We start from the raw sequence: 12,638 nt of genomic DNA on the forward strand, positions 1-12,638 counted from the left end.
AGGACACCAGAAACAAAATTGTAGACCTGCACCAGGCTGGGAAGACTGAATCTGCAATAGGCAAGCAGCTTGGTGTGAACAAATCAACTGTGGGAGCAATAATTAGAAAATGGAAGACATACAAGACCACTGATAATCTCCCTCCATCTGGGGATCCACGCAAGACCTCACCCCGTGGGGTCAAAATGATCACAAGAACGGTGAGCAAAAATCCCAGGACCACACGGGGGAACCTAGTGATTGACCTGCAGAGAGCTGGGACCAACGTAACAAAGGCTACCATCAGTAACACACTACGCCACCAGGGGCTCAGATCCTGCAGTGCCAGACGTGTCCCCCTGCTTAAGCCAGTACATGTCCGGGCCCGTCTGAAGTTTACTAGAGAGCATTTGGATGATCCAGAAGAGGATTGGAAGAATGTCATATGGTCAGATGAAACCAAAATAGAACTGTTTGGTAGAAACACAACTCGTCGTGTTTGGAGGAGAGAGAATGCTGAGTTGCATCCAAAGAACACCATACCTACTGTGAAGCATGGGGGTGGCAACATCATGCTTTGGGGCTGTTTCTTCGCAAAGGGACCAGAACGACTGATCCATGTACAGGACAGAATGAATGGGGCCATGTATTGTGAGATTTTGAGTGCAAACCTCCTTCCATCAGCAAGGGCATTGAAGATGAAACGTGGCTGGGTCTTCCAACATGACAATGATCCCAAACATACCGCCCGGGCAATGAAGGAGTGGCTTCGTAAGAAGCATTTCAAGGTCCTGGAGTGGCCTAGCCAGTCTCCAGATCTCAACCCCATTGAAAACCTTTGGAGGGAGTTGAAAGTCCGTGTTGCCCAGCGACAGCCCCAAAACATCACTGCTCTAGAGGAGATCTGCATGGAGGATGGGCCAACATACCAGCAACAGTGTGTGCCAACCTTGTGAAGACTTCCAGGAAATGTCTGACCTCTGTCATTGCCAACAAAGGATATATAACAAAGTACTGAGATGAACTTTTCATATTCACCAAATACTTATTTTCCACCATAATTTGCAAATAAATTCTCATTTTGTCTCTCATAGTTGAGGTCTACCTATGATGCCAATTACAGGCCTCTCTCATCTTTTTAAGTGGGAGAACTTGCACAAATGGTGGCTGACTAAATACTTTTTTGCCCTACTGTATCTATTTTGATGTGGATGAGTTGCGATTTGAGCCATACAAAATGCATCCCATTGACTTCAATGCAAAAACACCTTCCATTGACTTTGCAGCAAAGAACGTGCCCCATTGACTTTGCAGCAAAGAACGTGCCCCATTGACTTTGCAGCAAAGAACGTGCCCCATTGACTTTGCAGCAAAGAACGTGCCCCATTGACTTTGCAGCCAAGATCGTGCCCCATTGACTTTGCAGCAAAGATCCTGTCAATAGCAATCCTATGGGAACACTTATCTCCTCATGCTACTCTACTCTGTCCCGTGCGAGTCTGGAACGCACCACCACAAACTCGCATAGGACCCTTTTTCGTATTGGCACTGAAAACCTAATGCATGTGGATCGTATCTGCTGGAACCACCTCAATAGGAACACATAATATCCAGCCTGTCATGTGAATCGGTGAGTTGGAAATCCATGCAGAATCGCATATGTGTGAACCAGAGCAGCTCCATTCACACCCGGGTGTTTTGGGATCACGGCAGAATCGCTGCGATCGCATAACTCAGGTTCAGGTGCCATCATTTTCAATGGTGCCTAAAATGTGGTGCGGTTTTGCCGTGATTATTGCGTGGAAAAATCGCATTGCACGACACTTGTCGCCTAAAAGTTGCTGACAACCCACACTAGACCAAAAAAAAAAAACTGCCTTCTAATTTTTTTAGTCGGCTCCTAGATTCAAAGAAAATTTGTCAAGCCCTACAGTAAGGCGACTTTCACACCGAGGAGTTTTGGAAGCGTTTTTGCGTTAAAAAAAAAAGCGCCTGAAAAGTTCAAGAAAACTGCTTCCCTGTGTATGTGAATGTATATCTATGAATGTGTTCACACGGAGGCATTGTGATGCGGTGCGGTGTACAAACTCCCGATTGCAGCATTTTTGGGGCATGTTTGGGGAGTTAAAATAAAGTGCCCCAAAGACGCCTCTTCCCATTGAAATCAATGGAAAAAGCCTACAAAGCGCCCCAAAATCGCCTCTGAGAAGCGTGATTGGTTCAGTTTTTAGTCACATGTCCTTTAAAGAAAGCGCAGTAATAACGCCTATGTGTTTTTGTGGCAGATCAGTGTGAATTTTTCTGGACAAACCTTCGAGAGATCTTCTGCCATCGTTGGGTCCAACCAAGTCTGACACATCGAAGGTTTCTCCTGAAACACGAACTGTCCGAGAAGATCAAAGTATCTCATACAGAAGTGGGGAATGAAGCCTACGATCTCGGGACGAAGATAGAATGTGGATTGTGAGCTCACCTGTAGAACATTACCTGGAGATCGAAGGTAAAGACACGTTACGAACCTTCAGATCTTCGGGACGGAGGAAGCTGTAGACTCAGCAGGTGGCAGAACCTTCAAGTGACACCACAAACCCAACAATCCCAGCGTCCTGCCCGTCCCAACGACGCTACTCCAGAGGTGAGGATCCGCTCAGAAAATCTCAGTTCTCAGGAAATCCAGCAGAATTCTCGGGACTGATCATTCTTCACACACCCAGACAACTGGTTGGTGGGGTTCCAGCACAGAGGAGAGCCAGAAGAGGCACGTACCTGGCCAGGGCAGGTCCTCCTGGGTATTGTCCAGTGGTCGGCAGGGGTCCCTCACTCTCCAGAGGTGGGAACTGGATCTTCAGGTTTCCCCAGGACACGACTGGAAGGGGAGGAGGTGCTGCTGGTATTTCTCGGCTGGTTCCTGTAGAAAGAAAATTGCAGTTACAGGGAGGGAGGAGAAGGATCAGACTTCCATCAACAGCTCCACCCTCGGCCACAGGCGTTTTACATTGAGCAATAACCCATTCCCAGCCCTGCAGATCTGTCATTCCACCCACCTACCTACCTACCTACCCACCCCCGCTCCCCATACCTCTCACAGGGTCGCCCAACAGACATTGGTTTTTATTTTGTTTTTATAGAAGAAAAGTTACTTTTTTATTTACTTTTGGGAATTGTAGGAGTAGCACAGCAGCTAAATGGTTAGCACGTCTACCTGGCACTACAAGGGTTGTTGGTTCAAATCCCAACCGTAGCACCACCTGCCTGGAGTTTGCATGTTCTCCCTGTGCCTGCGTGGGTTTCCTCCAGGAACATTTTTATTTATTTTTGGTAATTGTAGGGGCAGCACAGTGGCTATATGGTTAGCACTTCCACCTGGCAATACAAGGGTTGTTGGTTCAAATCCCAACCACAGCACCACCCACCTGGAGTTTGCATGTTCTCCCTGGTCCTGCGTGGGCTTCCTCCAGAAACTTTATTTTTGGTAATTGTAGGGGCAGCACGGAGGCTAAATGGTTAGCACTTCCAACTGGCAGCACTAGTGTAGTTGGCTTGAATCCCAACCACGGCACCACCCACCTGGAGCTTGCATGCTCTCCCCGTGTCTGCGTGGGTTTCCTCCGGGTACTCTGGTTTCCTCCCACACTCCAAAGACATGCTGGTAGGTTAATTGGCTCCTGTCTAAATTGTCCCTAGTATGTGTATGTATGAATGTGAGTTAGGGACCTTAGATTGTACACCCCTTGAGGGTTAGGGACCTTAGATTGTACGCCCCTTGAGGGTTAGGGACCTTAGATTGTACGCCCCTTGAGGGTTGGGGACCTTAGATTGTATGCCCCTTGAGGGTTAGGGACCTTAGATTGTACGCCCCTTGAGGGTTAGGGACCTTAGATTGTACACCCCTTGAGGGTTAGGGACCTTAGATTGTACGCCCCTTGAGGGTTAGGGATCTTAGATTGTACGCCCCTTGAGGGTTAGGGACCTTAGATTGTACGCCCCTTGAGGGTTAGGGACCTTAGATTGTACGCCCCTTGAGGGTTAGGGATCTTAGATTGTACGCCCCTTGAGGGTTAGGGACCTTAGATTGTACGCCCCTTGAGGGTTAGGGACTGATGTGAATGTACAATATATGTAAATTGATGGCACTATATAAGTACCTAAAATAAATAAATAAGCTGTGTAATCACATGATGAAAAGTTTCCCAGGGAAAAAAAATGATGTCGCCAATTCGGAGCCGTCCCGTCATTTTACGAGAAAAGCAGGAGATCCAATTTAGTCGTTGACGGAAAAGAAAAAAAAATCCCTTTTCTAGAAATCTGGGACAAAGCCGAAGAATTTATCTGGCAATGGGTTATTGCTCAGCCAGGCATTTCACATTCAGCAATAACCCATTCCCAGCCCTGCAGATCTGTCCACCTACTGACCCACCTACCTACCCACCCCCGCTCCCTATACATCTCACAGGGTCACCCAGCAGACATTGTTTATTATTTTTATAGAAGAAAAGTTACTTTTTAATTTTTTTTTGGTAACCATACAGGGGCAGACTGACCATTTGGGAACTCTGGCACTGCCCGGGGGCAGTAGGGGGCCCCATGAGATGCCCCTGGTACCTTTCATAGGCTTTTTTGGGTGTGATTTGAGTGTGGGTGAGGACACAGGGGCCCCATGATGCCCTATTGCCCGGGGCCTCATGAGTTGTCAGTCCGCCCCTGTAACCATATGAGGCAGCACAGTGGTTCAATGGTTAGCACCTGCACCTGGTAACACCAGGGCCATTGGTTCAAATCCCAACCACAGCACCACCTGCCTGAAGTTTGCATGTTCTCCCTGTGCCTGCATGGGCCTCCTCCAGGCACTTGTTTCCTCCCACACTCCAAAGACATGGTGGTAGGTTAATTGGCTCCTATCTAAATTGTCCCTTACATATATTTATATTAAACCCAAAAGCAAACATTTATAATATTTCAGCTTACCAATTCTTAGATGTGATGGCTGCATTAGCTTTCTTTTTTAGGCTTTCTTTCCTATATGTTCACCTAGTGATCCAGTCAGTAAGTCTGTTGTTTTTTCAACAGAACAAGCTCCCTTGCAGTTACAGGAATGACCATTTACCACTGACAGTGGTGCCTACATTGACCAGCTTTTATTTAGTCATGTCTACATTTCACCATTTCTCCTACTTTGACATTGTAACTTTTTTATTTTGATATTTTACAACCAATGAATAGGCCCCTAGCTGATGGTTGTACTGAAATCTGGCTTCTCATTGATGGCTTCTCTTTGAGCTCATTGGGGCTGAGCAGAGAACATGGCCGTAAACCGCCATCCACCCGGCCTGACTCAGCCTAACAGCGGAATCATGGGGTTCACCTCAGGTAATCAATGAATGGGAGTGGTAGAGATGCAGCACAAAACACCTCATCAACCAACACGCTGCACTGTACAGGGTCACCATACCATACAAAATGTGACATACACTATATTGCCAAAAGAACTGGGCCGCCGGCCTTTCCACGCACAAGAACTTTAATGGCCCCCCAGTCTTAGTCCGTAGGGCTCAACATTGGGTTGGCCCCGCCCTTTCCACACACATGACCTTTAATGGCCCCCCAGTCTTAGTCCATAGGGTTCAATATTGAGTTGGCCCCGCCCTTTGCAGCTATAACAGCTTCAACTCTTCTGGGAAGGCCATCCACAAGGTTTAGGAGGGTGTCTATGGGAAGGTTGGACCATTCTTCCAGAAGCACATTTGTCAGGTCAGGCACTGATGTCGGGGGAGGAGGCCTGGCTCACAGTCTCCGCTCTAATTCATCCCAAAGGTGTTCTATGGGGTTGAGGTCAGGACTCTGTGCAGGTCAGTCAAGTTCCTCCACCCCAAACTGGCTCCTCCATGTCTTTATGGACCTTGCTTTGTGCACTGGTGGGCAGTCATGTTGGAACAGGAAGGGGCCATCCCCAAACTCTTCCCACAAATTTGGGAGCATGAAATTGTCCAAAATGTCTTGGTATGCTGACAGCTTAAGAGTTCCCTTCACTGGAACTAGGGGGCCAATCCCAACCCCTGAAAAACAACCCCACACCATAATCCCCCCTCCACCAAACTTTACACTTGGCACAATGCAGTCAGGCAAGTACCATTCTCCTGGCAACCGCCAAACCCAGACATGGCCATTGGATTGCAAGACAGAGAAGCGTGATTGGTCACTCCAGTGAAAACGTCTCCCCTGCTCTAGAGTCCAGTGGCGGCATGCTTTACACCATGGCATCCAAAGCTTTGCATTGCACTTGGTGATGGAAGGCTTGTATGCAGCTGCTCGGCCATGGAAACCCATTCCATGAAGCTCTCTACGCACTGTTGTTGGGCTCATCTGAAGGCCACACCAAGTTTGGAGGTCTTTAGCTATTGACTCTGTAGAGTTGGCGACTTCTGCGCACTGTGCGCTTCAGCATGCACTGACCCCGCCCTGTCATGTGACGTGGCCTACCACTTGGTGGCTGAGTGGCTGTTGTTCCCAGTTGCTTCCACTTTGTTATAATCCCACTAACAGTTGAGTGTGGAATATTTAGTAGCCAGGAAATGTCACGGATGGACTTATTGCACAGGTGGCAACCTATCACGGGACCACGCTTGGAGTCACTGAGCTCCAGGTTTTCATTGCTGTCTGTGCCCCCCCCCCCGTTAGAGAGGTTCCCTCCTTTCTATTTGTCCTGGTTACCATTATCACTTTAAGTGAAAAAGAAAATTCCAAATTTATTGTTGTCCCCAGAAAGATAATAGAGGGGCAATCTTCCAATGGGGACACTAGTTCGGCGGTCTCTAAGCATTTCTCTTAATTTTCAGGGATTTCCTCTTCCTGTTTTGGCTATGAGACAGGAAGTGAAATCTCCCCAATGGGACAGAGATGACAAAAATAAACCTGATGGGTCATAATCCTCCATTACTCTATCCAAAATGATAAAAAAAAACCAGAAAATTGTACCATACTTACCGTAATTTTCCTTTCTTGGCAGCATACCTGTGATAATCTCCTCCTTAGACTCCTCCCTCTCTCAGGATCAGTGAATATATAAGAAGAAAGGATTAAGGTACCCCCAGCATTCTCTGTAATATAGAGTACCGAGGGCGGGATTGTATGCTGCCATGGATAGGCACCAGGAAAGGAAAATTACAGAAAGTATGACACAATTTTCTGTTTTCCTGGCACTTCCATGGCAGCATACCTGTGATAAATAACTAGCTGAAAGGGGTGGGATCATGCTTAGGAAAAAGTTTTATTCGTAAGGTAGGAAATTTATCATTTTGAGCAGGCAACGCCCGCCGATAGCTGGTCTGCCAAACTCCACAGATGAGAGAGCCCCTGGGTCCACTCTGTGATGCCTCATAAATGTATGTTGGGACAACCATGTAACTGCTCTGCAGATGGTCTCAATGGATACATTTGCCCTGGCTGCCCATGAAGCGGAGACAGACCTGATCGAATGCGCCCTGATTGAAGTGGGGAGTTCCAAACCCCTGGCCTTGTACGCCTTATGAATTAACTTGACAATCCATGAAGCAATAGTTCTTCATGAAGCCTCCTTTCCTTTGTTTTTGCCCCAAGGGATGATAACTAGATTAAACGAATCCCTGAAGGACGCTGTAGCCTGAAGATAACACCTTAACACACTGGCGATTATCAAGCACACGGAGGGTACCTGATTCCAGGTCAGAAAGGTTGGCAGCGCCCATGGTTCTGAAAGATTGGAAAATGAAGAGACCTTTGGAATTAATCTGCGCAGTGTTCTAAGTTCCACCCTATCTGGGTAGAAAGTAATGTGGTCCTCTTCCGCCCCTGGGGCTTGACGTTTTGACACTCTTTTACCAGATCATACTGCTATTAGGCCACTTTTAGAGTCAGATTCCACAAAGAGGCTGATTCGGATGGAGAAAAGGGTTGGCTGGATAAAGCCTCTAGTCTACAACTGCAGACAGATCCCAGGTGGGAAAGGCTCTTTTGATGGGCGGACATATCTTCTTAACGCCTTTAAAGAATTGGACCACAAGCGAATCTTCGGCCCACCTCTTCTCTGTTGCCGCCGAGATCGCTGCCACCTGCACCTTTAAGGTGCTTAGACCTAAACCTAGGTTCAGGCCTGCCTGGAGGAAGTCCAAAAGCTGAGACATGGAGGGCAGATCTGGATTGAAGTTCCTGCCAGTTGAAAAGGCTTTAAACTTGTCATACATACTCATTGTAGAGTGTTTTCTGGCTTTCAGTAGAGTCGAAATAACCTCCGAAGAACATCTTAGGGCCTGGAACCTCTGCCTTTCAATAACCATATGTAAAGATTCAATTGGTGAGGATTCGGATGTGTGTTGATCCTGACACACAAGAAAAAGTATGAATGGGATTTTTATTGGTGAGCAAACACTGAGAGACAACGCTACAGGAAACCATGGACGTCTCGGCCAGTACGGTAGGACTGCTATCACTGTTGTGACTTCCGTCAGAAGTCTCAAAAGGAACTTCCAGATAAGAGGCCAGGAGGGAATGCATAGGCCAGGTTGCATGGCCACAGACTCGAGAGGGCATCCATTGCTTCTGCCTGGGGGTGAGGCAGGCGAGAAATGAACCTCGACACCTTGGAGTTGTCTGCCGTAGCAAAGAGATCCAGATCGGGAAGACCCCATAGATTCATGATCCAATCGAATATTTTGGGATGCAGAGACCCTTCGTTGGCGTCCACAAACTTTTGGGACAAAAGGTCCGCCTTCGTATTTAGGTGGCCTGGCAGATAGACTGCAGTTAGATCCATTAAATTCCTTTCTGCTCAAAATATGATGGGCTCGACTACTCTCAATAAGGACCTGCTTCTTGTCGCGTGAAAAGTCCATCTTCCTTGAACTGACACCTGGTCACAGTGTACCCCCCAGTCGATCGCACTGGCGTCTGTGGTAACTATGGTCCAGGAGAGATACCCAAATGGACGCGATCTTGTAAGCATTTCTCTCTTCGTCCACCACCGTAGTCCCCTGTGCATTAGACTTGTCAAACGTATGGGCTGGGACAGGTACAGTTTGTTCCATTGTCTTAGAAATTCTAATCAAAAGTGCCTCAGGTGCCAGTGGGCCCATGGAACCATTGGGATAGATGCCGACATCACCCCGATATCAGACTCAGGCAGCTCGAGGCTGTAAGGTGGGACTGCGTCCCCACTTTCTTCATCTTCCTATTAACGACTGACATTTTCTGAGGGGGAAGGGACACTGACCCCTTGAAAGTGTCGAACAGGTCGCCTAGGTAAGTCAGTTGCTGTGTTGGGATAAGTTGACTTTTTGTTTGATTTATCACCCATCCAAACTCTGACAGTGTGGAAATCAGAACTTCCCTGTGTTCTGTTAGTTGGGCTGGATTCTTCGCTAGTAGTAGAACATCGTCCAGGCAGTGATATACCTGGAGCCCAACCTACCGTAGTGAGGCTAGGACTGTGATCAGCACTTTCGTGAAGACTCTGGGAGAAGTACATAGAATCTGGAATTGCAGATGAATCTGACCGACTGCAAACCTCAGATATTTCTGAAACAGTGGGAGTATGGGTATATGTAAGTATGTGTCTTGAAGGTCCACTGACAGCATCCAGCCCTTAGGTTGAACGGTGTGGATAATAGTCTGCAGCAATTCCATCTTGAAGCTCTCCAAGATTATGTAATTGATTAATTTCTTGAGGTCTTGTCAGGGCTCTGTCTTCGGCAGAGGTGTTAGGAGACCTGGCACCCCTGCCAGTACCTTGCATGGCCACAGACGTTCACATCGGCTCAAATTTTGCGCCAAACAGCCCTTATAAGGAAGCCCTGCACTACTCTCAGGTGCTGGTTGACCTCTGGCTCCCCAGTACCCTGTTCCTGTGCTACTGCGACCTGTGATTTCCTGTTCCTGTGCTACTGTGATCTGTGATTTCCTGTTACCGACTCGGCTTGCTCCTGGACCTGTCTTCTCTGCTTAAACCCTGACCTGACCTCGGTTTGGCTAACGTATATTCTCTCTTGCTCCTCTGTGTATGACCTCGGCTGTCCCATCTGACTACGTTTGCTCTGATCTCCACCCGGTACCGGACCTTGGCTTTGAACCGGCTATCCAGTAATCCTCTGTTCCTCGTAAGGGCTTGCATACCTCGCACAGGCGCCACCTGTCTGCAGAACTCATCTCAGTGCATCAGCTGTGCTCCTGGGTGGACCACCAACAAGCACTCCTACAGGCGACCTGTGCCACTTTGGGCCTGACACCTTCTGGCCCACTGTCAGGGGTGTCTGGAACTTAGCTGCGAGGGAAGCCCTCTCTCCATTGGCCTCTCACACCAGGTACGTGACAGGTCTATTACGGGACTCCAACCGCCATTCCTTTTGGGTACCAGAAATAGGTTGGAGTAACAACCTGAAAACCTCTCGGATGGAGGAACCAGTATTACCACCTGCTGTGCCTGTAGGGTATCCAGAAACTGCAGACGTACCTCTCTCTTCTGAGGAGACTTTGTTATTCTCATGGGGGTGAAGAAGTCGCGAGGTCTGAACTGGACTGTCGAGACCACCCAAGGATCCTGGCATCTTTGCATCCAAACTTTGGCAAAACGCCTCAGTCTGGCTCCTACTGGAAACGCCTGGCCTGGCATCAAAAGGACTTGGCGGTGTCCTGTGGGTTAGGCAGAGCCTTTTGTATGTGGGTCCTCAAAAAAGTTGACTGTGTGCTTCTCCAGTCCTTCCTTGAGTCTCTGGCCTGTCTGAACTGCCTGTAATCTTTGCCCCTGAACTGCTGAAATCTTGAAGTAAATCCCCTGGTACCTCTAGGTCTTCTGTCTTTGGACAACAGGCCTGATTTTCCTCCTGTAACACAAGAAATGGCCTTTTCCAGCCTCTCTCCAAACAGTGATTTACCATCAAAAGGGATTTTCCACCAGTTTTGTTTTGATGCCATGTTGACTGCCCACGGCTTCAACCATAAAGCCCACCTTGCCATTACGGCATACAGCATTGATGAAGTCAGCTGAGAGCTTCAGCTCATCCAAATCCTTGACTAGGTCTTCCTTGGGAACTCCCTGCTGGATAGCCACCTCTATGTTGTCCGTTCATACTCGCTAAGCATTGGAGACAGATCTCAGTGCAATCGCTGGCTTGCAGGCATTCCCAGCCATCTGATAGGCCCTCTTCAGGTCAAGATCTATTAGTCTGTCTAGGGCACCTTCAAACGAGGTTGAGACATCCATAGGCAATGTTATATTTTTTGCTAAGTGGATCACCGCTGCATTCACTACCGGAGGACCATCCAACATTCTGGAGTCTGCTTCCAGAAAAGGGGGGAAAAAGGGGGGAAATGAACAAAGGCTAACGGAGGGGGGGGGGGGGGGAGGAGATAAGCGCCTGGGGAGAGACAGCCAAACCAAGAAGTGCAGCAAAATAGAGGAACAGAGAGGAAGTGGAAGAGTGCATGGAAAGTCATGGAGAAAGGACAGGTAGAGCTGCTCTCTCTGTCCTAAGCCCCAGTGAATTCCATGAACCAGTTGGTAGATACAGCGCCTCAGGATGAGCGACAACTGCTGTCCTAAAAGACCCCCAGAAGGGACTCCCTGCCTTATCAGCGCCTTTAGCTGTCCAAGAGTAGGGACTGCGACTGGGAGAGGCTGAACCCAGGTGGAAGGTGCTGGAGGCAGAGGTTAGGACAACCGACTTACATTCACTGACCATAAAGTATGAGGAAAAAAAGTATAATTTGGGGGTACCTTAATCTTTTCTTTTTACATATTCACTGGGCCTGAGGGAGGAGTCTAAGGCGGAGCTTATCACCAGCTAAAAGTTTTGCCTGTAAGTTCTACTGTAACATTTCTAGATGCTCCCTTGACACAGCAAATCTTCACTTTTTGTTCACTTTTATATCTAAACTTTCACTTTTATAGCGAAAGAGATAGATAGAGATTTTATATATATATATATATATATATATATATACACATATACACACACACACACACACACACACACACAGGCGTACCTTGGTTTACGAATTTAATGCGTCCTGCGGGACTTTTCGTATTGTGAAAAATTAATAAACCAAAACGCGGTTTCCTATAGTAATGCATTGAAAAACGATTAATCCGTTCCGGAGGTCAGAAAAAAGTAAAAAAAAAAGTATTTTATCTGTTCAAAACTCTTTATAAAGTGCACTTTAACCTCTTCCCACCGGCGCCTCCTGGCCCTTTAAGAGTTTCAGAAGCCGGGAGGCGGGATGGGCGGCGCAGGGTTTTAGGGATCATTTGACCGCCGTGACGCGTCATCATGGCGGTCACATGATCGGGAAAGGTCCCGATCGAAAGATTAGACCGGGACCTTTCCGTGAGTACCGGACATGTGTGCAGGGAGCGCGCAGGGTGCACTCTCTCAGCACATATGTTTTATGTTAATTGCACGCAAATGTGCGGCTGCTCAGGCCCAGACGCCGGGAGGCCGGACATTTGTGTGCTGCCGGCGTGAAGACGTTAAAGGCATAAATACTGTACAGGGACATGACTAAAAAAAAATTTGTAAATGCATTGAAAACCAATTAATCCATTCGTATTGCAGAAAAGATTTGTAAACCAAGCCATTGTTTTCCATGGATTTTCATTCGTAAACCGAAAATTACGTTAACCGAGGCGTTCGTAA

The 12,638-nt window shown here is 47.7% G+C and overlaps 1 protein-coding gene across 4 annotated transcripts in view; it reads right to left on the reverse strand.

The window, feature by feature from the left end:
• Positions 1-2,884, reverse strand: part of MST1R (macrophage stimulating 1 receptor) — a 65,381-nt gene extending 62,497 nt beyond the window's left edge. Inside the window, exon 1 of one of the 4 annotated variants that reach the window (XM_089658863.1) lies at positions 2,499-2,884. The gene's annotated coding sequence lies outside the window, so the exon portion shown is untranslated. Of the gene's footprint in view, positions 1-2,452 lie in introns of all 4 variants that reach the window. The other 3 variants (XM_089658861.1, XM_089658862.1, XM_089658864.1) reach the window with 3 other exon arrangements.
• Between the last annotated feature and the right edge of the window lie 9,754 nt (positions 2,885-12,638).

Source organism: Staurois parvus, unplaced genomic scaffold (genome assembly GCF_062004578.1).
Source record: "Staurois parvus isolate SC_StPar_1 unplaced genomic scaffold, SC_StPar_1.0 ptg001107l, whole genome shotgun sequence".
NCBI lineage: Eukaryota > Metazoa > Chordata > Amphibia > Anura > Ranidae > Staurois > Staurois parvus.